Source organism: Trichechus manatus, unplaced genomic scaffold (genome assembly GCF_000243295.1).
Source record: "Trichechus manatus latirostris isolate Lorelei unplaced genomic scaffold, TriManLat1.0 scaffold00078, whole genome shotgun sequence".
NCBI classification, from domain to species: domain Eukaryota; kingdom Metazoa; phylum Chordata; class Mammalia; order Sirenia; family Trichechidae; genus Trichechus; species Trichechus manatus.
In genome coordinates this window covers 11,773,022-11,797,266 of record NW_004444014.1, presented here as the reverse complement: position 1 = coordinate 11,797,266, position 24,245 = coordinate 11,773,022, and the positions used below count along the sequence as shown (strand labels likewise).

At 39.5% G+C, this 24,245-nt stretch overlaps 1 protein-coding gene across 3 annotated transcripts in view; it reads left to right on the top strand.

Annotated features, from left to right (window-relative positions):
* FHOD3 (formin homology 2 domain containing 3) overlaps nucleotides 1-24,245 on the top strand; it is a 537,856-nt gene that overhangs the window by 304,149 nt on the left and 209,462 nt on the right. The gene's annotated exons all lie outside the window — the stretch shown is intronic.

Sequence of the window (24,245 nt, the reverse complement as noted above, 5' to 3'; positions counted from 1 at the left end):
AGGTTCCTCATGAGCACAATTAAGTGTTCTGGAATTCCCATTCTTCACAATGTTATCCATAATTTGTTATGATCCAACAGTCAAATGCCGTTGCAGAGTCAATAGAACACAGGTAAACATCTTTTCTGGTATTTTCTGCTTTCAGCCATGGTCCATCTGACATGGCAATGATATCCCATGTTCCATGTCCTCTTCTGAACCCAGCTTGAATTTCTGGCAGTTCCCTGTTGGTGTACTGCTGCAACCGCTTTTGAATGATCTTCAGCAAAATTTTACTTGTGTGTGATATTAATGATAGTGTTCGATAATTTCTGCATTTGTCTAGTCTATGGCTAATTATTCCCCATGACTGAGACAAGAACCTTCTACCCAGTGCCCCATGCACTATGAGATTTTCTAGTCTGTCTAGTGGGTATAGCCCTGTATGAGTGCTGGGTCCTTTTCCTTCTAATCATTTTGTATGGTTCTTTCCCTGGCCTCAGGTAGTTTCCTCACATGCACACACTGATTAGTACTCTGCTGAATATTTGAAGGGAACCTTTTGTATTTTTGCACATTCTTCTTGCTCTTGTGTTCTATCCTGTGAACTCTATCCACCAAGTCTCCCTACTCTGTCTCCTTAGCTCAGGGGGGTCTGATGAGTTTTGCCTAGGTTCTCTTCCCTGTGTCATGGCTTAGAAATTTTCTCAAGGCAGTAAGCTGGGCCAGTTGTGGGGCTCACCGCCTTTGCTTCCTGCCTCTCTGGAATGATATCCTTTGTTGCTCGATGTCTACTTTTCTTAAAATGGTTATTATATTTAGTCTAATTTTTTGTTTGTTTCAAGCAGGAGGGAAAATTTGATCCCTCTTCTTCTATCTTGGCAAGAATCACAAGTCTTGAAATGTATTGACAGCATACAACAAGTCACAAAAATGATCACACCTTTTGGTCTAATAATCCTACCTCCTGGAAACTTAAGTAATTCTGAAAAGGAAAAAGAAGCTACATGCACAAAAATATTCATTACAGCATTATATGTAATGAGGAAATTAGGAGAAATCTATGTTTAAGAAAAGCAGACTAGTTAAAATTAAGATATATCTGCACAGTGCGATATTAAGGGTTTAAGTGACAATTTAAAAGATTTTCAGTATCAGAATGTTGAATATTTAATATTAAATTCATTGAACATATATTAAAATATTCCATGGTATATCATTATTACAACCACATAAAAGTATACATTCAAATGAATAAAAACTCAAAGAAAATACACAAAAGAATACAGTATTTTGGCAAATAGAATGGAATATTTTACTTTGAAATATCTGTTCATCGCATTGAATCTATCAATTTTTGATTAATTTGTTAGTCTTTTAAATTTATTACTAAATATTAAAAACATAAAAATATAAAGAATACTATGGGAATACCTGTGGACATACTACTGACCTTAAGAAATCATAATCAACAATGTTGTTGAAGCTCCCGTGTAGTACTCTGTAGTTGCATCTTTCTCCTCCCTTCAGAAGTAACAACTCTCCTGACGACTGCATATATTAATCTCTAACTTTTTTGTTTGCAAACTTTTAATAAGTATATGTATTTTTCTGTGACTTGCTTGTTCCACTCAGTATTGTATTTGAAATATTTGTCCTTGTGTATATGTTTGTGTTGCACTGTGGCATTTCTATGCCATCTGATACATGCAGTTTTATGATCCATTCTCCTGTTGATGAACGTTGAAATTGCCTCAGTTTTTCACTGTTGTAAATATTCGCGTGCATATCTCCTTTTGCACGTGTGTGAGAATTTTTCTAGGCTAGACTGTATAGGTATGAGAGAAGTTGTGGGCTTGTGGAGTCGATAATGATGTTTTATGGAGCTAGTTTTCATAACCTCTCGGGTTTTACCTGTTCTCTGAAAGATGAGTTGCTTTATATAGCCGGGCACATATTTAAAATTTTTTTTATGTGATTCTTAAAAAATAAAGCACCGTAAATTGCATTATTAATCAACTAAAGTGCCATTTGGACAACCTGGAACTTTCATGGTTTATCCTTATAACTATGCCTTAGTTATCTAGCATTCAGGGATTCTCTGAGAATTTCAGTATTTATTTTGGCACCATTCAAAAGTGATTCTTTATGTGTAAAGCTGCTGTGAATGAGGCTCTTGGAATTTGCCCGATGGACCTACCTTAGGCTGAATTCACCTCAGCTGCATTACTGTTAAGCTCTAATGCACATGGAAAGCTTCCCGCCCACACTCTCAATCATGTCCAGACCCCTGCCTCCACTGGCAGCCTATTCTATGCCCATCCATGTTGTCGTTAAGACAGAAAGAATCACCTGGGTACAACCACCTCACTCATCTTCACCTATTGCAGTGTACTGTCCTCTCTATCCTGGCATTTTCCTTGGAACACAGTCAAGAGCATATTCTGTGTTCCTCAACATTTCCTTGGAGTTGGATTCTTCTGGGGCTTGTTCAGATTTTCAGGCCAGAATGATATCAAAAAGCCTGGAAGTTTTCAAAACCTCCAGCCTTTGATCACTTCTCTAATGAAAGACCACCTACCAGTGGACTCCCCAATGGCGCTGTTTGTCCACTCAGAGCCCCGCACTCTGCGCTGCTTTGTTTGGCTCAGGAGAAAGACAAACCAGGAAGACATGAGCAGCAGCACTGGCTGTGACTTCGACCCCTCCTCCACCAGAAGGAAGTTTTTAAAATACAACCAGCCAACTTTCTTATCTTGTTTCTCACTAACAGGCTGAAATTTGCATGTTTGACTATTGTTTACTTACTAACTACCACTCAGCTACAGCCCTCTGTCAGTACTTCCATCTCTTCCATATCCCTCTCTATATGGAACTTTAGCACCTGGCTTGTGCAGAACACAATTGAGTATTAAACCCAGCTGCAGAGTGATTTTTTTCCTCCTTGTGCAAGATTTGTGCTCCCCGAAGATGTCTCTGTTTGGATTATCATCATCCTCCTACCCTGAGCTCCCTGTCTCCAACTAGTTGCTTCCTCTGTCCATCTCATCCTTCCTAGCAGTGTTGTTCCCCCAGAAAAGTCAAAGAAAACGCTGTGTGGGGTGGCTAGGGTGCACAGATATGGTCAGTTATCAGTTCTTTATACATTAACCACTTCCCATTGAGTCAGTTCTGACTCGTGATGACTCCATGTGTGTCAGAGTAGACCTGTGCTCTATAAGATTTTAAGTGGCTGATTTTTCAGAAGTAGATTGCCAGATCTTTCTTCTGAGTCACCCCTGGGTGGGCTTGAACCTCCAACCTTTCAGTTAGCAGCTGAGCTCATTAGCCATTTGCTCCACCCAGGGACTCCCTTTATACAGTAGTAGGAACATATCCAGCTTTTGTGTAGCCTGAAGCTTATATGATTTGGGGTAAAAAGTGTTTTTTTTTATTTTTATTTTTTAGAATGAGAAAATAAATCAGAACAAATTGTGATTATAAAAGGCTTACAGCATAAACATTACCAAACCCAGCAAAAAAATATCTTATTATTTTATTAACACACTAATGCATCTCTGTAATACATTTTTTATGCGTTGTTTGGCTGAATGCTTTGAGTTCTCTTTACATTAAAGTGATTTTGTAACATTTCCTATAGAGGAAGAAGGAAGATAATTCAGTCTTCTGGTATGATTGCTCCAAATGTGTTTTGTATTGATAGTTTATAGCAGGGATTGCAAAATTTTTTCCAAAATGGATTAGATAATAAATATTTTAGACTTTGAGGGCCAAATCATCTCTGTAGCAACTACTCAACTCTGCCATTATGGACAAAAGCAGCCATAGGTAATGTGTAAATGAATGGGTGTGGCAGTGTTCCAATAAAACTTTATTAATATAAACAGGTGGTAGGCCAGATTTGGTCAATGGGCTGTAATTGTTGAACAATAATTTGCTGACCCCTGCTTTGGACTATTTCTTTCATTTTTTACGACAGTTCCTTAATGGCTGTTGTTGTTAGCTGCTGTTGAGTTGATTCCGACTCATGGCGACCCCATGGGATCTCATGTGTGCAGAATAGAAGAGTGCTCCACAGAGTGCTCAAAGCTGTGATCTTTTGGAAGCAGATTGCTAGGTCTTTCTTCCGAGGTATCTCTGTGTGGGTTTGAACCTCCAACCTTTCAGCTAGTAGTTGAGAACTCAACTGTTTGCACCACCAGTAATGCTATGGAAATGTCTGGAATTTTATCATATGGAAGAAAACTGCTATTAATTTTCTATCATACATGAGCTGCAGGAGGTGGAAGAGTACCATAGACTACTGTAACTTCTAGCTCTTTACTTCTGAAACGCTGGTTCTCTTTCTTCCCACATACTCTGGTGCCTCACGCTTAGGTCATGTTCATGTTGCAATACGACCTGTTCCTGCTCCTTCATATTACAAAATCAGGTGAGTTACCACACTGGATAGTAGGAATATTCTGGGAGTCACCCCTTATTGGGAAGGCTAGCAAAGCTATGCACTAAAGAGACTGTAAACCATGTAAATATATACCACTAAACCACACCTGTTTCCCTACTTGGATCCTGCAAATGCCCATGATTATTCTGCCACCTCTCATGAGAGGGAGTGTGATGCAGGACAGTCCACACAGATAGAGATGACTGTCTTAAGTGATTACTGTTGAAAATCCTTTCTTTTGCAAATTGCAGTCATGGTCTGCATAATGTCCGTTTGGGCAAAGTCCGACCACATGTACATTCATGGTCCCAGAAAGTTATAATAGAGTTCAGAAATCCTGACTGGAGAACAGGATGTAGCAGATGTAACCTGACATAGCAAATGCAAGAGCTTCCCTTATGCAACGCTCGTATCTCACGTTTCTTGTATACAAAGCGATTGTGCTGCCAGGTGTATAATGGTACAGTACACATATAACCTATAACACATATGTCTTGATAGTCATAACAGACGCCTGTGTTACTGGCTTATGTATATGCTGTACCGTAGTTTCTATTATTTTAATGTAAACTGTCCCTACTTACAAATAAAAAGTTTACTGTGTAACAGCGTATGGTTCTGCTCCTAGGCAGCAGCACTCAGTCTTGTGTATCGCGCATCTCTTGAGTGTTGTAGCGTTATCTCTCTGTTTAATATTCTTTTGAAAGTACTACTGTGAAGTGCATCATGGCTCCCAAATGCAGCAAAACCAGTGATAGTGATAACAGCAGGAAGAGGCAAAGGAGAAGTATTAATTTGGAAGTGAAACAAAAGGTTATTAAACAGCACAAAGGTGGAAAATCAGAGAATGCTATTACTCGCCATTGAGGCATGTTCATGCAACGTCCATATTTCACAGAACGTATTGTGGATGTTAAGCAGCACATGACTATATACAAAAATACGGGACCATGAGAACACATTTCTGCGGTTCCTTGCAAGGTCTTAGAAGAAGCCTGTGGGGTGATGAGTTGTGAAGCTTAAAGTTTATTAGCACCTCTTCTCCCCAAACCAAACACCAAACTCGTTGCCGTGGAGTCGATGCTGACTCATGGTGACCCCATGTATTATAGAGTAAAACTGCTCCATAGGGCTTATTCGGCTGTAATCTTTATGGAAGCAGATCACCAGGTCTTTCTTCCACAGTGCCTCTGGGTGGGTTTAAACTGCCAACGTTTAGGTTACTAGTCGAGCATACACTGTTGTGCCACCCAGGGATCCTAGTGTGAATTGTATTACCCATTCCAGGGGATATACACTTGAATCTTACCTTTCTTTGTGGATTGAAGGCATGAATACTCTGACAAAGAAAGTTTTAGCAAGCTGGGGCAAGGCATGCTTTTCTAAGGCCTGCTTCTTCTAGGGCCCTTGAAATCATACTCTGAATGCAGCCGACTTCTTCACCTGCTCTAGTCCAAGTCTGCTGGAAGTAACCCATATCAGAGTATTCTTGGGCACCCAGAGTGAGTGTGCCTCATCTTGGCTAGTTGAATTAGCATAAAAAAAGAGGGATACACGTTACTTAAATTCTTCACTTGACTTAGAAGCCGTGTGTGCAGCTGCTCCTGTCTGTTGGAGGGTATTTTAGGCTGAGCTTTGCCTCTAACTGGCTAGAGCTCCTTCTTGTGTAAGCTTACCTTGACCTCAGAACTTACCTCAAGAGATAGTGGCAGGGCCTGAGAATGAGGGGTGTCGAGGATGTTAGCACGCAGTATCTACTGAGAAACGTGAGGAAAGTGTTTCTTCTGACAGGTAATAGTGTATTTTCCATATTTTGTCATATTAGTTAAGTTAGTGTCTTAGTCATCTAGTGCTGCTATAACAGAAATACTGCAAGTAGATGGTTTTAACAAAGAGAAATTTATTCTCTCACAGTCTAGTAGGCTACAAGTCCCAAATTCAAGGCATCAGCTCCAAAGGAAGGCTTTCTCTCTCTGTCGGCTCTGGAGAAAGGTCCTTGTGATGCATCAGTCTTCCCTTGGTCTGGGAGCATCTCAGCACAGGAACCTCAGGTCCAAAGGACGTGCTTTGCTCCCCGTACTGCTTTCTTGGTAGTATGAGGTCCCCATGTCTCTCTGCTCGCTTCTGTCTTTTATATTTCAAAAGAGATTGGCTTAAGACGGTACCTAATCTTGTGGACCTCATCAATATAACTGCCACTAATCCATCTTATTACATCATAGTGATAGCATTTACAACACATAGGGAAATCACATCAGTTGGTAAAATGGTAGACAATCATACAATACTGGGAGTCATGGCCTAGGCAAATTGATACATACATTTTTTGGGGGGACATAATTCAATCCATGACAGTACATGTATTAGTACAAAATACCACAAACTGGGTATCTTATGAGAAAGAACAGAAACTTATTGTCTCACAGTTTTGGAGGCTAAAAGTCTGAATCAGCAAATCAGCAGGGCCATGCTGTCTCTGAAGGCTCGAGGGGAAGAGCCTTTCTTGTCTCTCCCAGGTTCTGGTAGCCCCAGGTGCTCCTTGGCTTATACATGCATCTTCACATGGCTGTCCTTTGTCTGTCTGTCTCTGAGTATCTTCCCCTCTTTTATAAGAACAGAACACATATTGGGCTAGGCCCTGTTTTAGTATAACCTCATGTTAACTGGTAACATATTCAAAGACTTTATTTCCAAACAGAGGTCACCTTTGCAGGTACCAGGTGTTAGGACTTCCACACAAATTTGAGGGGGCACAATTCTGTCTGTAACAGTAAGGCATTACCACCAGTTGCTTATGCTTATTAGAGACAAATGTGTGTTAGCACCTCTCGCTTGATTCTCACTACAGCTTCATGAGAACCATTGCATGTAGGTATTTTCAGAGGGGGAAACTGAGGTGCACCGAGGTCAGATCACTTGCTCAAAGTTGCTTGTTTATATACATAGCAATGCCAGTGGCCTCAAACCCAAATTTTGGCTTCGGAGCCCATGCTTGCAACCACCTCCTGATCTGCCTGCTGCTTCTTCCTTTCAAGGCTGCTGTAGAGCAGAGGTCCCATCATTTGCCATTTTTGACTACTGCAGAGCTTGGTCCATTTGGCTGAGGCGATTCCTGCCACATGAGCCTAGCAGGGTGCCTGGTGCTTAACAAATGCTCATGACTACTTGCATGAATGAGCAAATGTGTCAGTCTTAAGAAAAGCTGAGAGAGTTTGAGCCAACTAGAAGGTACCGCTCCTCACAGATAGCTGCACCATATCTGAGAAGACTGGAGGAAGGACTGCAGCAGGGCCTGGCCATAGTCTTGAATTAAAACTGCTTTTCAGAGTTTTTTCGTGAAGAGCAGTTGATTTTTGTTTTTGTTTTTTCGTTTTTTTTTTTTTTAAGGAAAACCTTTAATTATAGGGTCTAAAGCAGGGTTTATCAACCTTTTTCTCATGATCATCCCCCTAAGGAGACCTTTATGATTTTTTCCCTACTTAGCCCCACCTTCTCCTGACCCCCTGAAATTTTAATACCACAGACATACCGTATATCTGTTTATGTACTGTGTTCCTGTGAAGATACATAAACCATTGTAATATCTAGGGTTTTCTTGTTCCCAAGAACCAATTTTCTATGGTGTTGCCCCTGTTGAGAATGCACAGTCTAAAGTATTTATTCAGTTTCAGTAATCAATGACATGTGAAAAGCTATATAGTTATAGAAATGAAAACAAAGTACTAGTCATTGACTGATATACCATGGACTGCCAGAAGAATGAACAAATCTGTCTGGGAAGAATTACAGCCAGAGTGCTCCTTAGAAGTGAAGATGGTGAGACTTCATCTCACATACTTTGGACATGTTATCAGGAGGGACCAGTCCCTGGAGAAGAACATCATGCTTAGTAAAGTAGAGGGTCAGTGAAAGAGAGGAAGATCGTCAACAAGATAGATTGACACAGTGGCTGCAACAGTGGGCTCAAAGATAGCAATGACTGTGAGGATGGAGCAGGAACGGGCAGTGATCTGTTGTACATGGGGTCGCTATGAGTCGGAACTGACTCAATGGCACCTAACAACAGTCATTAACAGCCAGTAATGACTATCAGAATGGCAAAACAATTCAGTTCCAATGAACACATGATCATTATAGCTGCCAGGAAATACCTAATAAATAAATGTGAGTCTGCAGAGCCCTGGTGGTGCAATGGTTAAGTGCTCAGCTGCTAACGAAGAGGTTGGCAGTTCAAACCCACTCACTGGCTCTGCAGGAGAAATACCTGGTGATCTGCCCCTGAAAAGATTACATCCAAGTAAACCCGATGGGACAGTTTTACTCTTACTATGGGGTCACTATGAGTCGAAAGTCTACTCAACGGCACCGAACGACAACAACAAAATGTGAGTCTAATGCCCTGGCCCAGGAGGTGGGATGGGTGGAGGTGAAGCCCATGGACGTGCAGCCTTGCTGCCTGAGTCAGGTTTGCCAGGGTGGGATACTCCAATGCCCATATGTGCAGGAGGAAACACCACACACTGTTAGAACACAAGGCCAGGTCCAGAGGCCAGGCCACCTGTCTCTGGAGACATTGTCTTACTTCCTTCTTTGATTTTCTTCCCTGGACATTAGGCCATTAATTTGTAGCCAAGTAGTATTTCTGATATAATTTTAAATGTATCTGTGTATTTGTTTTCTTTTTTTTGGAAGGCAGATAATAGTAGTAGACTCACACAATCAACAGAGAGATTTGATCATTATTTACTTTTCTAAAGGAGATTTCATTGTTTTTCTTCATCTTCCTTCTTTGAACCTCATTGATTTAGAGCTGACAGAGATGAATGAGTATGGCCACAGTAGGAAGGTTTCTGATTTTTTTACTATTATGTATATTTTGGTTTTGTCCTAGGTCATAATATACCCATAAAATAATGTCATGAAAATACATTTGGCAAGCTTGTAATGCTTCTGAAGAATTTAGGTTTAACTAAGTAGGCAAGTGACTGCTACACTGAATCATCATTTTTAAAAAACCCTTAAAATTCCTTTGTGGAGGTCCACAATAAGGTAATAAAGTCCTCTGGTAAGAAACTCAGAGGTTGTCTTCTTTGTTTAAAAATATTATTTACTGAGTTACATGGTGTAATGTTTTTAACATAATGTTTACAAGTTTGAAAGTTGAAACTATCTGTCAAAACATTGGATTCTCTGGGTGGTATAAACTGTTAATGAGCTCATCTGCTAACCTAAAGGTTGGAAGTTCCAGTTCACCCAGAGGCACCTTGGAAGAAAGGCCTGGTGACCTACTTCTGAAAAATCAGCCACTGAAAACCCTATGGAGCACAGTTCTACTCTGACACACTTGGAGTCACCATAAGTCACAGTGACTCAATGGCAACTTATTGGTTGGTTGATCAAAGCATGCAGCAATGTAAAGCTTGGTAAACACTTCATGATGCCAGGGAACCATTTCCAGCAATCCCCAGCTTGTGAGGGAAGCAGGCTAGGCTGAGGGGGAGCAGTACTTCCTATCTGCTCTCTGCCCACAGTCCTATGTCCCACTGGAGACCATGGAAGTCAGTCATCAGGATATGGGGACTTAGTATTTTTTGTGTTTGCCTTTGAATTTGGTTTTGATTAGAAGCAAGTGCTGGTACTGAGCACAGCCATGGAGAGCCTGACTGGGTCCAGCACAGCTTTTAGAGTACTGGCTAGTTTGGCATCTACCAGTGGTTCACAGCCCTGGCTGCACCGGAGAATCACCGTGGAGCTTTGAAAAGCACTGAAGCCAGGTCCACATCCTTGACTCATTATATCAGGTGCTGCAGGTGGAGCCGAAGAGGTGGGGGAATGGTGGTCTAAAGCTTCCAAGGTAATGATTTTCTCTGCTGCCTGAGCTGAGAACCCTGAGGCGGTCAGTATGTGGGCCCATCAGGTAATCACATAACATTAAAGGGCAAGTACAAGTTGTGTAAGTTAGGCGTTCATAACCCAGGGACTTACTGTATACCAGTCAATATAAATCAGGCCTCTATAAAAATCAGAAATACCCTTTTAGGCACTACTTAAAACAGTAAGATATATTGTTATATAAGATATATTTTAATGTACATACAGTAAAACCGCAGAAAGCTGGAACTTGTGTAAGGCAGAAACCTGTCAGAAAAGAAAAACTCCAATATTTTCCATTAATAGAGAGCAAAGGAGCCCTGGTGACACAGTGGTTAAGTGTTGGCTGCTAACCCAAAAGTTGGCAGTTCGAATCCACCAGCTGCTCCTTGGAAACCCTATGGGGCAGTTCTCCTTTCTCCTATAGCGTCACTATGAGTCGGAATCCACTCATCTGCAACTGGTTTTTTAGTAATAGAGAGCGATAGAAAAGTGGTAAGCTGCACCCTGTCAAAAGCAGATAACTTTTGAGACCCCAGAAAAACAAGGTAGTCCCATCGAGTTCCAGTTCTCACAGGTTTCACTGTATGTATATTAATAAGTATACTAATTCTGTATTCTCTTCATTTAGGATTTCAACACCTTTAGAACTTTAACTTACTTAAAAACCCCTTCCACCAGCTTCTGTGAATCTGAATCTAGAGACGCATACCTAAGGGGACTTGCTGCTGGTCCCCTACAGGGTGCTGGCCTCTCCAGGGTGTCCTATCTGCAATGCCTGAAAAGGAGATTACCTGTGTTCTGTATACATAAGAATCACCTGGGGATCTCGTTAAAATGTAGATTCTAATTCAGTATATCTAGGGTGGACGTGCAAATTCTCAGTAGGGGTTTGAACCAGAATGAACCAGCTCGAAGCCCTGCTTGCAACAAATTCTTCATCACAATTACCTTCACTTGCTGCATTTGCAGCTTCTAAATCACTGAAAAGGCTTTCAGCCTTTTCTTGCATTAACGTAAGGCTAAATAAGAACCAATTACACCTGTTTTAACTTACCTACAAATTCGTCTTAGAGATAGAGTTAGGAACAGACCTCGTTCATAACCTGGGGACTGCCTGTATTAAAAGATAAAGGCAGATTTGTGGAGTCACATCTGGGAAGCCTTGGATTACATGTACAAACACCTAGTAGAAGAGTGCCACCTAGTGCCGGACACTTCACATTACATCCCTACGAGGGGCTTTGGAGTAATATGAAACTGCAGAGCATTGGAGCTGGGGCCTTCAGGTCTTCAGTCTAGACCTCTGTATCTCCCAGATGAGAGAGCTGACACATCCAGAGAGGGTAATGAACCTAACAGCATCAACAAGAACTATCTGACCCCCAGCCATGTTCTGTACTAATATGTAATCTCCTTTCATCCTGACAACATGGGATCCAGGTTGGACTTGTCTTCCATTTTACAAGTGGGTACACTGAGGGTCAGGAGGCTGGGTAACTTGCCCAGTTTCAGAGCTAGGAAATGTTGGAAGCAACATGCAAATCACCTCCTCCCTGGGTCCGAGCCCTGGGAGTTTTCCTTGACGCTGTACTGTCCTGAAAGCAGAAACACACAACGTCTTCTCTTTTTGTGCCCGGGAAGTTGTCTTCTCTCAGCTAAGTGGGCCCCATCCTTCATGAAGCCTCTCTAATTACTCAGCCTCACACCTACCCCACCCTTCTCTGACTTTGGGTATTTATGAGCTCCATCCCATTTCATCCTACTCTGCTTGGGCTTAATTGCTCTCTGCAGCCTCACGCCTCTTGCCTCTGTCACCCCAGTAAACAGGTTAGGCCATTCCAAGTTTGATGCCATGTATATATGTCCCCCGAGTGTCCCCTCCCTGGGCCAGCAAAGGAGCCACTCCTCCCGAGGTCCTTGGCCAAGCCCTTGTCATTGACTCATGGTGCCAGCCAGATCCCTTGAGGGAAGAGTCAGGGTTAGAACGAACATGTGAGATTGAGCAGGATGGGTCCCGGTCACTGCTGGTCTGTGGTCTGTTTATGGTTCATTGCATCTCTGGTTCTGAGAGACGCCTTGGCAAGGCTGTGTGCTTCCAAAGGTGTTTTGTTGGATGTAAGTCCTGGAAGATCATTATAGAAGAGACAATTAAAATGACTATTTTTCTTTCCATAGAGAAACTAGGAGTCTGCCAAAATTTTTCAGAGGTGCAAAACCTGTTAAAACTCTTCTTTAGTTTCTCCTTATCTAAAAAGTGGGGAATGTGGAGTGGGAAGGATTGAGAGAGGCCAGGGCTCATAGGTGTACTTGGGACTGCAGCTCCCCAGCTGTACTGTGATGGTGGCTGGAGAACCAGTGAAAGATGCTGCTGAGTCAGTTCCGACTCATGGCGACCCTATGTGCGTCAGAGTAGAACTGTGCTCCTCAAGAGTTTTCAATGACTGACTTTTCAGATGGGCTGTCAGGCCTTTCTTCCCAGGTACCTGTGGGTGGACTTGAACCTCCAACTTTTCAGTTAATAACCAAGCACATTAACCATTTGCACCACCCAGGGACTCCCAGGTGGCTGGAGAGGGCCACCTGGTAAACCTTTAAAATTGGATTTAAACTTTGCTGCTGGTAGAAAGATGAATGAATAGACCAGAAACGAATCAGTCCCCTGTGTGGTGTTAGATGAGAGAAGAGGATGAAGCAAGCTTGGCTGCATCATGGCCTGGTGGGAAGGTCTATTATGAAGGACCATGTCATGATCCTGTTTTAGGGATCTTGGGAGAAGGGCCCTCCCTCCTTCTGACAGTTGCTGATTAAGCTTGTGAGTGTTAAGAGAGGCCCTTAGGCCTGATTTATTTTAAAAATTATCTTGGGGACCTTTTTTGGGAAATGGGCTTTCAGGGATGGAGAGAGGTTGGTAATTTTTCTAAGAATGCTCTTGAAAATTTGCATTGCAAATACTGCTAAATGTCAGCAGGGGATTCAAAACTTTGACACCTTGTTGGAGCTCTTTGTGCTGATTAAATTCTTGTCTCCAGTCTAGAACTGGCAGCTTATTCTCCTTAATTTTCATGCAGTAATGAGTGTTGAAAGAGTATTTCTTTGGCAGTTGCCCTTGGGGAAAACTGGGCCTGGGCTTGTTATTTAAGGCAAACAATTAAGTGGAAGGGGATAATAAGAAGGTGGACTCCAAGGTCTCCATTTAGTTCCAAGAATGTCAAAATTATCAATCTCTTTTCAATATTTACTGGGGGTTTTGGTGAATAATGGAAATTAGGGATCGGCTGATCCATTTCAGAGTTAAGATGAGTGAGTTTTAATGAGCTGATTAAAATAACTTGAAATCACTTCTTTATGATGAATTAGCCCTTCCCAGGAGGTAAGGTTTTACTAGTAGTAATGATTTTCCCCCCGTTTCTGGAGATAACTTTACTTTTAAAACTCAGTGCAGATTGTCAGAGCCCTACTCTGTTCTAGCTGAAAAAAGCAGTGTCAATCTTGGTGGTTAGTATGGGCCACCAGAAAGAACTGGATTGTATCCAGCATGCCACAACATCCCCATCTTCACTCCCAGCAGGGCAAACACAGGTCAAACCCCCTCCCCCCTGCCCCCCCCCCCAAAAAAAAAAAAACCCGTAGTGACCGTTGATATTTGTTTATGGCAGAAAAATGCCCTATAGTACAGTAATTTGTCTTTTTCGTATCGTTAATCTTTGTTTTTCTGTACTTTTGGTAGAAATAAATAGGAGTTGTTTGCAGCTCCATTTTTAAAATGGTAAAATATCTGATCTTATGGAGTGGTTGTAAAATAGGCTTTCTTTTATAATGCTTTTGTGAAAAGAAAGTCAAGTCAAGAAGGGGAAGGCAACATGTAGAAAGGCAAACTGAAACGCTTAGATGTTAGTAGGCAGCATCTTTTTGTCCTAGGAACCCTAGGCTGAAATATGCAAGTGAATACTTAGTTTAAAAACCAAAGTCTTGTCTCCCACCTAAGAAGGGCTGGTTTGTAGTAAAAATTTGTGATAGATCCATAGTCATAACAATGCTTTAAAAAAAAAAAAAAAAAAAAAAGCAAACATTGCTTTAAAAATACTTAGGCCTAAACAAAATAACTCCCTTAAAAAGGCATGAATCTCTCGGTGCCCACTTGAAGGATACATGTGACCTGTAATGTCACTGTAATACACAGTGAAAGGAAAGAATGAAGAGGGGATTATTAAACGATTACACAGGATAACAATATTTAAGGGCTCTCCGTTTAAAAAGTCAGGTAACTGTGCCAGGAAGGAATTAGCTTTTGACTTCTTCCATGGCATTTTTGGCATCATTGGCGGAAGGGAAGGACATGAACAAGCAGGCAAATGCCCGACTTGGGATTATATTTTGGTATTTCTCCAATGGTGTAAGGAATTAAAAAAAAAAAAAAAATGTCAAGTTTAGCTCTGGTTCGTAGAATAAATATCTACTTTATACGTAAGGACTTCTCTTAAACGCAAGGCACATACCTCACTGAAAAATTAATAGGTCTAGAATGGTGGCCCTTGATGGTAGCAGGAGGTTCAGGGACACAGGAACCTAGAAGGGCTGGGCAAGAAGCTGAAAGCCTAGCCGGATGGCTGGAGGCGTGGTGTGAGGGAGCCAGAAGGTCCTCAAGCTTCAGCTGACATGTTTAATGCTTTGGAAAATTTGGTAGTAAAAACATCTCTTAAGGATTGGAAAAAGGACCCAGCGGGACCCAGCAGTTGTTATAATCCAGGAGAGACGATGGAAATAGATCTGAGGCAGTGATGGAGGGAAGAAATGGTGAAGTTGAGGCCAGTTTCAGAGGAAAAATTGAGGGAATTAGGTGACTCACTGGCTGTGGAGGATGAGGCAAGTAATCTGGAATCTAGAATAGTAGATTCCAAATTATATTGGCTTGAGATCTATGGAAAAAAAATATATATATAAATTCAGTGTACTCTGATATTTTCTATTGTTTCCTGAAAAAAATACATTGCTGGTCCATACTCACTAAGTTGATTTCAGAACCCATTAATGCTGTTTGAAAATGCAGGTGTACAATGAGCTCCAGTATCTAGCCTGGATGATTGGTTGCTGTGTGCTGTTTAACAGAGCCCCTTAGTAGATGGGGGTGGTGGGGGAGGGCTGTCAATCAAACATTTTAAGGTGGGAAGGGCAGTCAAAAACCCTCCAGTCCTGCTTACAGCAAAGCAGTTAGGAGTTGTTTTTTTTATGTTAGGCTTCCTTTTAAGAGTTCCTTTGAGTAAACGACCTCCAGCTTAAAAGAGAGAGAGAAAGAAAGAAGAGAGGAGAACGAAAGAGCAGTTTAGTTTACCTCAAACAGGATAAACCCAAAGAAATGCACACCAAGAGCCATCATAATCAAACTACTGAAAACTGACAAAGCTAGAGGAAAAATCAAATAAAGTGTACTAACAATTCAGATGATGTGAATTTCTCACCACAGACCATGGAGGCTAGATGGAAGTGGAACATTTTTGCTGAAGGAAAGAACTGTTAACCCAGAATTGCATATCCAGCAAAAATGAAGATGATATAAAGACTTTCTCAGGTTAAGGAAAATCAAGGATGTTCTTCACCATCATACCTGCTCTAAAAGAAATGATAAAAGAGGTTTTTCAGATGGAAGGAAAATGATGCTAGAGGGACACTTGGAACATCAGGAGTGATGAAAAACAAAAGAAATAGTAAATACCTAAATATAATAGACCATTTGTCTCCTCTTGAATTCTTTAAAATATGTTTGATGGTTGAAAGCAAAAATTGTCTAATGGGGTTTTGAAAGTATAAAAACATAATATATAAGACAACTACAACATAAAGAAAACCCAAAAACCTAACCAGTTTCTGAGTCGATTCTGACTCATGGCAACCCCATGTGTGTCAGAGTAGAACTGTGCTCCATAGGGCTTTCAATGGCTATGATCTTTTGGAAGTAGATCACCAGGCCTTTCTTCCAAGGCACCTCTGGATGGATTCGTACTGCCAACCTTCCAGTTAGTAACCCAGCACTTAACCATTTGTACTACCCAACATAATGAGGGGAGGGTGAAGGGAACTACATGGTGGTAAGGTTTCTGCATTCCACTTGAAGGTGTAAAATATTGAAGCAGACTGTGAAAAGTTAACTATATATATTGTAATCCCCAGAGCAACATCTAAAAAAACTATTTAAAAATATGTAGTAAGATATACCATAGAAAATTAAAATAAAGCAGGAAAAAATGTTGAAATAATCCAAAAGAAGGCATGAAAGGGAAAACAGAGAACAAAAAAACAAAAAGAACAAGCAGAAAATAATAAAATGATAGACCTACATTCAAAGCTGTCAATAATTACAGTAAATGTAATTGGTCTGAGCACAGCAATTAAAAGAGATTATCAGAATGGAGAAACAAAGGAAGACCTAACTAAGTGCTGCTACAAGAAAACCACTTTAATTATAATGTGATAGGTAGTTTAAAAGCAGAAGGATGCAGAAATAAAGACCATGCAAACACTAATCAAAAGAAGGCTGAAGCAACTCTATTAATATTAGAGAAAGTAGACTTCAGAGCAGAGAAAATGAAAGGACATTAAATACTGTTAAAGAAGGACATTATAATGATAAAGGGGGTCATTTCACCCAGAAAACCTAATAATACTAAATGTGTATGCACCTAACAATAGCACTTCAAAATACATGATGCAAAAACTGGCAGAAATGAAATGGGAAATAGAAAAATCCTCAGTTATCGTTGGAGACTTCAACAATCCTCTTTAGGTAATTAGTAGGTCTAGTGGATCAAAATTCAGAAAGGATAGAGAAGAATGTTAGGTGTTGTCAAGCCGATTTTGACTCATAGCGACCCCATGTGACAGAGTAGAACTGCCCCATAGTGTTTTCTTGGCAGCAATTTTTATGGACGCCAACCAGCTAGATCTAATTTGACACTTGGAGAGCACTCCACCCAACTACAGAAGAATATACATTCTTTACAAATGCACATAAAACTTTCACCAAGGTAGACCGTATCCTGGGTGGGTCATAATACAAACCTTAAGAAATTTAAAAGAATTAGAATCACATAAGAAATGTTTTTTGACTATACTGGAATTAAACTACAAGTCAATAACAGAAGGGTAACAGGAATATCTACAAGCACTTGGAAATTAAACAACACTTCTAAATAATCCATGATTTGAGGAGGAATTGTCAATAGAAATTATAAAATATTTTGAATTAAACGAAAATGAAAGTACAACATCAAAATTTGTGGGATGCATTTGAAGCAGTGCTTGAAGGAAATAGCATTTCATGTTTATATTAGAAAAGAAGAAAATACTTGAATCAATAATGTAAGTACTCACTTTAAGAAACAAGAAAAAAAGAAAAAGAAATCCAAGTGTATCAGGGATCTCCAGAGAAACAGAACCAATAGAACATGTATATGTATTTATTTTAAGGAATTGGCTCAGGTGGGGGCTGGCAAGTCCTAAATCTGTAGGGCAGGCCATCAGGCTGGAAACTTAAGCAAGAGTTGATGTTGCAGTCTTGAGTTCAAAATTTGTAGGGCAGGCCTGTAGGCTGGAAACTCAGGCAGGATTTCTATGTGACAGTCTTCAGGCAGAATTCCTTCTTCTCCCAGAAGCCTCAGTTTTTGCTCTTAAAGCCTTCAACTGATTGGATGAGGCCCAACCACATTATCAAGGGTAATCTCCCTTACTTGGAGTCAACTGATCGTAGATGTTGATGATATTTACAAAATGTTTTTACAGCAACATTTAGGCTGTTTGAACGAACAACAGGGCACCGTAGCCTAGCCAAGTTGCCACATAGATTTAGCCATCACGACAGGCAAGTAAAAGGAAGGAAATTAATAAAGAGTGGAAATTAATGAAATTGAAACAGAAAAGCAATAGAGGAAAAAATCAGTGAAATAAAAGCTGGTCCTTTGGAAAAAAAAAATTGACAAGGGAAAAAAAAAAGACACTAACTGCCAACATTAGGAATGAAATAGGGGATGTCGTAACAGACTCCACAGACATTAAATGGGTAACAAGAGAATACTATGAGCAACTCTAAGCACATAAAATCGACCAATTCCTTAAAAACTGCAAACTACCAAAACTCACCCAAGATGAAATTGATAATCTGACTAGCCCTATTACTATAATTATTATTATCTATAACTGTAAAAGAAAGTTAGTTTGTAGGTGAACATCTTCTAGAAAAAAAATCTCCAGGCCCAGATGGTTTCATGGGTGAATTCTACAATTTCTTCCAGAAAAAAAGAAGAGAGAACGCTTTCCAATTTATTTTATGAGGCTACTAGCATTACCATGATGTGAAAACCAAACTAAGACTGGGTACTACAGACCACTATCCCTAGTGAACATGGATGTAAAAATCCTTAACAAAGTTTTAGCAAATCAAATCCCACAGTATATTAAAAGAATAATGCTCCATAGCCAAGAGAGGATGCAAGGCTGTTTCCGTATTTGAAATTCAATCAATGTAAAGTACCATATTAAAATAACCTAAAAAAGAAAAACTACATGATCATACCAATTGATGCAGAAAAAAGCATTTGACAAAATTCAACATTCATTTTTGATAAAAACAAAACAAAATAAACTCTGAGCCAACTAGAAATCGAGGTGAATGTCCTCACCTTGATAAAAGGCATTTACAGAAACCTGCATTTAACATCATAATGGTGAAAAACTAAATGCTTTTCCCCTAGTATTGGGAATAAGACAAGGATGTTACTCTCACCACTCCTGTTCAACATTATACTGAAAGTTTTAATCAGTGCCATAAAGCAAGGGGCAAAAAAAAGCTTTCAGATTGGGAAGGAAGGAATAGTACTGTTCTTATTCACAGAAAGCATTATTGTTCGTGTGTAAAATCTCAGGGAATCTACAAAAAAAAAAAAAAAATCCCAGAATTTATAAGTTTAGCGAAGTTGCAGGATACACAGACAGCACACAAAAATACATTTTATTTCTATATACTAGTAATAAACAATTGGGAATGGAAAAAAAAAAACCCTTTGCAAGAACTCCAAAAACTGAAATAGTTATAAATTTACAAAATATATACAGACTTTGTATGCTGAACATTACAAAACACAGATGAAAGCAATCAAAGAAGACCTAAATAGACATAATAGGTTCATGGATTATAGAAAATTTAACATAGTGAAATGTCAGTTCTCCCAAAATTGATTTATAGATTTAATGCAATTCCCATAAAACCTTCAGAAAAAAATTTTTTTTTAGCTTTATATTAAGTTGTTTCTAAAATTTATATTCTATATTCAAAAGAACTAGAATAGCCAAAGAATTTTGAAAAAGAAGAAACTGGAGGAATCATTGTACCTGATTTTAATACTTACTGTAAAGCTATCATAATCAAGACAGTGTAGTACTGACAAAAGAATAGGCAAGTGGATCAGTGGAGAATCTAGAAATAGACCCACGCAAGTATGTTGTTATTAGGTGTTGTCGAGTTGATTTTGACTCATAGCAACCCCATGTGACAGAGTAGAATCCCATAGAGTTTTCTTGGCTGCAGTTTTTATGGAAGTCAATTGCCAGGTCTTTCTCCCACGGAGACACTGGGTGGGTTCGAACCGCCAACCTTTCTGTTAGCAGTCGGGCACTCAACTGTTTGCGCCACTAGGGCTCCCTCTGTGAAGATCAAAAACCAGACCGATTGCCATCAAGTCACTCCAACTCATAGAGACTCTCTCTATAAAGATTACAGCCTAGAAAACTCCGTGGGGCAGTTCTACTCTGTCACAGGGGGTCGCAATGAGTGAGAAATTGACTAGTCGGCAGCTAACAACAACTGTTCTAACAGTCTCAGCCTCCTCACTCATCATCAAAATGCGAATCACTAATTTTCTTGGCACCTGTGACCCAGACACACGTGTTTTCAGGCCATCTACTTTTTTTTCCTGTGTGATTTTTCACTCGCAGGCCCACTTTTAGGCTTTTTGCTGTTTAATCGTAGTGCATTATTAACCCACTTGAATCTATTTAGCGCCATCTTGTGTCCTGAGTGGGTTTTACAGGAAGGATTGCTTTGGTATTAGGGTCATGGTATATGTTTATTAGACATTGCTATGTCAGTTAGACATTAACTTTCTGGCGACTTACCTCTTCCAGTGTGATCAGATTGTAGAACTGAGGAGGGGAATAGATCATGGAAAGTTTATAGAAAGTCACTTTGGTTCTTAATTCTTGATGTGCCTTCCCCTTTTCTAACAGTTGCCTGGTTTTCTGTGCATTTCTGCAGTACCGGAGGCCTTAGCAGTTAGGGTAGAGACGTTCATTTCTGCCTTCTCAGCCTAGAGGGAGGTACACCTTCCAGAAGACTGAAGCGTCTACACCATCTCGCCCCTATGCTGTTAGGCTGATATGGAGGAAGATGTTAAAATGTGCCTCAGAACTGGAATTTAGGATTGGGAAAAGGACTGTGATGTGAGCTCTCCTTCCCTGGAGATATGCCATTTTGCTTTGGGAGAGGAGGAGATAAAGGAGTAAAAGGGAAAAATGGAGCAGAATGTGCTGAACTCCAAGTACTTCCATGGGGGGTATGTCTCTCTGAAGGAGAGAGGGGTATCCTGGCTCCCCCTCTTGATGTCCACTGATGAGCTAGTAAAAATTCTAAAAACAAAGAAGAGGACCCAGTACTCTACATTATACAGTCTTACTTCTGCTCCTCTTGATATATTTGTTGACTTTCCATTACAGACATAGTTAATGGAAAATAGGAAAAATACATCTGAACAACATACACCTAATCATAACATTTAATATTTTATGGGGTTTTCTTTCCTTCTGTGCAGCAAGATTTGTGTGTTTTATTGAATTATGTGATATTTATAATTTTATACTTAGTTTTTAATTATTTTATCAGGAGCATTTCATAGCTTAGGATGTTGCTTTTATAAATTACTGTGTATTCTGAGTTATATAACTATGATAGGTATTTAGTTTTAGTTAATATTTTGATATTATAAATGACACTTCTGTGGACATCTTTATTTTTTAATTTAGGGTAATTTCCTTAGGTTAGATTTCCCAAATCACAATGACTAGGGCCAAGCTTAAAGCTGATTTTCAGGTTCTTATTATAGACACTTAAGAGCCTGCCCATAGGGCTGTCGTGAGTAGTAATAACACCTATAAAGTCCCTCTTTTAGGGCGTGGCACACAGTGGGCACTAAATAAATGGTAACAATTAATTGCAGCACAAAATAACTTTATTAAGGGTTTGTATTAATTTGCACTGCCACCAGTAATGTATGAAGATTCTTGTTTAACCCCCGCCCCCAGTGTGTGATACTAATCATTTCTTTTTAAAACACCTTTGGCAGTTTAGGTGAAAATGCTACCATTATTGTTTTAATTTACATTTCTTTTGTTATAAGTGACAATGAACAATTTTACATGTAGTTGTAAACCAGCCTGTCGTCTCCTTTATGAAATACTTTTAGCTCTTTTTTTTGGCATTAATATTTTCTTATCAGTTTATATGAACTACGCCCACTCCTCACTTACTGACATGGTTAGGTTCCAAAGACCAGGTCATTATGCAAAATTGGCATTATACAGACATGGAGGATGACCACATCAGATCCAAAATGGAGGATGACTGCATCATTACATAACTGCCAAATTACATCATTACATAACTGCCAAAGCACTGAGAATTATAGCCCAGCCAAGATGACACATAACCTTAACCATCACAGCAAGTGTTAATCTTGCCTTGCACCTGGGCATTCTTTACCGTCAGACATACATCGTTAATGTGCAAAATAGTTGGGTAGCAGATTTTTTACTATTGTCATAAACGTGAAATGTTGGATAATGAGATAGTCGGTAAGTGAAGAGTAGGAGTATTTCTGTATTAAGTAATTTAGTTCTTTATCATATTTGCTATTACATGCCCATTTATCTAGTATTGTATTTTTATATCAAACTTTGGTAGTTTTTTTACATGGTGTACACATATTTCTCATTAAGATGAAACATAATTAAGGTTAAAATTGTGATCCTCTTTTCATTACAAATTCTGTGTGTGAATTTTTTATTGAGACTATAATATCACTTGTAAATGATATTAACTATTCATTTTCAACCATTCTATCTCTCACTATTTTTTGTTTTATTAAAATGGCCCAAAATTCCATAGCAGTGTTAAATAATAATGAGATTAATGGACATCATTTTAAAATTGTTATTCCTGATTTTAATAGGAATATCTCCAGCATTTCACCATTAAATAGAGTATGAATTTTTTTATTTAAAAAAAGTGCTGTTCATGTGCTGTTTATCATGTAAAGGGTATGCCCAATTTCTTTAAATTTAGAGGTTTTACTATTTAGGAGCATAATTTTTCTCAGAATGATTTTGTGGTTTTATTATTTGATCTTTTATTTTAAGGTATGATAATGGGTTTTCTAATATCACATATATATTTATATACTTGTAATTAGTGTATCCACCACCCATCTGTCAGTTGGTCTTACTGTGGTGGCTTGCATGTTGCTGTGATGTTGGAAGCTAGGCCACTGGTATTTCAAATACCAGCAGGGTCACCCATGGTGGACAAGTTTCAGTGGAGCTTGCAAACTAAGACAGATTAGGAAGAAGGACCTGGAGGTCTACTTCAGAAAAAATTGGCCAGTGAAAACCTTATAAATAGCAGTGGAACATTGTCTGATACAGTGCCAGAAGATGAGCCCCTCAGGTTGGAAGGCACTCAGAAACAGAGTGGCTGCAACAGTGGGCTCAAGCATAGTAGCGATTGTAAGGGTGGCGTAGGGACCAGGCAGTGTTTCGTCCTGTTGTATATAGGGTGGCTATGAGTCAGAACCGACTCAGTGGCACCTAACAACAACAAATAGTGTATTCTCACTATTTTGTGTTTTGCTCTTTTCAATCAACACCATTTCATACAGACTGGTTTCTACAAACTACCCAAACTCTATGTGTGTAATGCATAAAAAAGAAAGAAAATATATCAGTATATCAAGAATGATTATCCTTAAATAATGGGGTTATGAATTATTTTCATTTAAAAATACTCTTCTGTATTTTCCAATTTTCTAAATGAGATTTTCTGTTACCAGAAAAAAAAAAATATGTTGCCTAAAAAATATCAATGCCAGACCAATTAATTATGAGTTAGGAGGTCAGACATGATTTAAGAAAACCTACTTATTTAAGGTACATAAAGGAGCCTTGGTGGTACAGTGGTTAAAGTACTCAACTGCTAACTGAGAAGTTGTTGGTTTTAACCCACCAGCCTCTCTGAGGGAGAAAGATGTGGCAGTCTGCTTCTGTAAAGATTACAGTCTAGGAAACCTATGAGGGCAGTTCTGCTTTGTCCTGCAGGGTCATTATGAGTTGGAATTGGCTCAACAGCAATTGATTTTTTAACTTCTATGTTTGTTACCTACACTGTAATCTATTTGGATGCTCTTTGTTGTTGTTAGGTGCCATCAAGTCAATCCCGACACATAGCAACTCAATGTAACAGAATAGAACTGCCTCATAGGGTTTCCTAGGCTATAATCTTTATGGGAGCAGATCACGAGGTGTTTTCTCCTGTGGAGCCTCTGGTGGGTTCAAACAGCCAACCTTTCAGTTAGCAGCCAAGCGCTTAACCATTGTGCCACCAGGGCTCCTCATTTTGATGCTAAGGGAGCTTAAAAATTGAGTTCCTGTTTGTTAAAAACAAAACAAAACATGGCTTTTATATTTCTTTTTGGAGAATAAAGACAACTTACGTTGTAACTATATTTTCCTAAACTAAAAGTTTAGGACTTGGTGTCTGACAAATGATTTTTTTTTTCATGATTTCTGATATTTTTATCTGAAAACCTTTAAAAGGTACTACAAATAATACTTAAGTTCATATTTATCTCTTATT